This window comes from Arachis stenosperma, chromosome 10 (genome assembly GCF_014773155.1).
Source record: "Arachis stenosperma cultivar V10309 chromosome 10, arast.V10309.gnm1.PFL2, whole genome shotgun sequence".
Classification (NCBI taxonomy): domain Eukaryota; kingdom Viridiplantae; phylum Streptophyta; class Magnoliopsida; order Fabales; family Fabaceae; genus Arachis; species Arachis stenosperma.
Window position 1 is genome coordinate 52,622,566 of NC_080386.1, and position 2,882 is coordinate 52,625,447.

Genomic DNA, 2,882 nt, shown 5'->3' on the forward strand with positions numbered 1-2,882 from the left:
AAACTGAAAAAGTGTTTCTCACTGAAGAATGCAGTGCAGTCATTCTGAAAAGCTTACCAGAAAAGCTTCAAGATCCTGGAAGCTTTATGATACCATGCACATTAGAGGGCGCTTGCACCAAGACAGCCCTATGTGATCTTGGAGCAAGCATCAATCTAATACCTGCATCCACTATCAGAAAGCTTGGGTTGACTGGAGAAGTCAAACCAACCAGGATATGCCTCCAACTTGCTGATGGCTCTATTAAACACCCATCAGGCATAATAGAGGACATGATTGTCAAGGTTGGGCCCTTTGCCTTTCCAACTGACTTTGTGGTGCTGGAAATGGAGGAGCACAAGAGTGCAACTCTCATTCTAGGAAGACCTTTCCTAGCAACTGGACGAACTCTCATTGATGTACAAAGAGGGGAAGTAACCCTGAGAGTCAATGAGGATGAGTTCAAGTTGAATGCTGTAAAAGCTATGCAGCATCCAGACACACCAAATGACTGCATGGGCGCTGACATTATTGACTCTCTGGTAGAAGAGATCAATATGGCTGAAAGCCTAGAATCAGAGCTTGAAGACATCTTCAAGGATGTTCAACCTGATCAAGAAGAACCACAGGAAACAAAGGAATTTTCGAAAATTCCTCAGGAGGAGGATAAGCCTCCCAAACCTGAACTCAAACCACTACCACCATCCCTGAAATATGCATTTCTGGGAGGGGGTGAAACTTTTCCAGTGATTATAAGCTCTGCTTTAAATCCACAGGAAGAGGAAGCACTGATTCATGTGCTAAGGACACACAAGACAGCTCTTGGGTGGTCCATAAGTGATCTCAAGGGTATTAGCCCAGCTAGATGCATGCACAAGATCCTGTTGGAGGATAATGCCAAACCAGTGGTCCAACCACAAAGGAGGCTAAATCCAGCCATGAAGGAGGTAGTGCAGAAAGAGGTCACTAAATTACTAGAGGCTGGGATTATTTATCCTATTTCTGATAGCCCCTGGGTGAGCCCTGTCCAAGTTGTCCCCAAAAAGGGAGGCATGACAGTGGTTCATAATGAAAAAAATGAACTGGTTCCTACAAGAACAGTTACAGGGTGGCGTATGTGTATTGACTACAGAAGGCTCAATACAGCCACCAGAAAGGATAATTTCCCTTTACCATTCATAGACCAAATGCTAGAAAGACTAGCTGGTCATGATTATTACTGCTTTTTAGATGGCTATTCAGGCTACAACCAAATTGCAGTAGATCCTCAGGACCAAGAGAAAACGGCATTTACCTGCCCTTCTGGCGTGTTTGCCTACAGAAGGATGCCTTTTGGTCTGTGCAATGCATCTGCAACCTTTCAGAGGTGCATGCTCTCTATCTTCTCAGATATGGTAGAGAAATTTCTGGAAGTCTTCATGGATGACTTCTCAGTATATGGAGACTCATTCAGCTCCTGTCTTAACCACCTATCACTTGTCCTGAAAAGATGCCAAGAGACTAACCTGGTTTTAAACTGGGAGAAATGTCACTTTATGGTGACTGAAGGAATTGTCCTTGGGCACAAAATTTCAAACAAGGGAATAGAGGTGGATAAGGCAAAGGTAGAGGTAATTGAAAAATTACCACCACCTGCCAATGTTAAGGCAATCAGAAGCTTTCTGGGGCATGCAGGATTTTACAGAAGGTTTATAAAGGATTTTTCAAAAATTGCAAAACCTCTGAGTAACCTGCTAGCTGCTGACACACCATTTGTGTTTGACACACAGTGTCAGCAGGCGTTTGAGACCCTGAAAGCTAAGCTGGTCACAGCACCAGTCATCTCTGCACCAGATTGGACATTGCCATTTGAGTTAATGTGTGATGCCAGTGATCATGCCATTGGTGCAGCGTTGGGACAGAGGCATAACAAACTTCTGCACGTCATTTATTATGCTAGCCGTGTTCTAAATGATGCACAGAAGAATTACACAACCACAGAAAAAGAATTACTTGCAGTGGTTTATGCCATTGACAAGTTTAGATCTTATCTAGTGGGATCCAAAGTGATTGTGTACACTGACCATGCTGCTCTTAAATACTTACTCACAAAGCAGGATTCAAAACCCAGGCTAATAAGATGGGTGTTGCTTCTGCAAGAGTTTGATATAGAAATAAGAGACAGAAAAGGGACAGAGAACCAAGTAGCCGATCATCTGTCCCGAATAGAACCAGTAGCTAGGGCGTCCCTCCCTTCTACTGAGATCTCCGAGACTTTCCCAGATGAGCAACTCTTTGCCATTCAGGAAGCTCCTTGGTTTGCAGATATTGCAAATTATAAAGCTGTGAGGTTCATACCCAAGGAGTACAGCAGTGTGCAAAGAAAGAAATTAATTTCAGATGCCAAGTACTACCTCTGGGATGAACCATATCTCTTTAAGAGATGTGCTGACGGAGTGATCCGCAGATGTGTACCCAGAGAAGAAGCACAAAGGATCCTATGGCATTGCCATGGATCACAGTATGGAGGACATTTTGGAAGTGAGCGAACAGCCACTAAAGTCCTCCAGTGTGGCTTCTACTGGCCTACTCTCTATAAAGATTCCCGAGAGTTTGTGCGTAACTGTGACAGTTGCCAAAGAGCTGGTAACCTGCCTCACGGATATGCCATGCCTCAACAAGGGATATTAGAGATAGAATTGTTTGATGTATGGGGAATTGACTTCATGGGGCCATTCCCACCATCATACTCAAACACTTACATTCTAGTGGCGGTGGACTATGTATCTAAGTGGGTAGAAGCAATTGCTACACCCACTAATGATACCAAGACCGTGCTAAAATTCCTCCAGAAACACATCTTCAGCAGATTTGGTGTTCCCAGAGTACTAATCAGTGATGGGGGCTCTCATTTCTGCAATAGA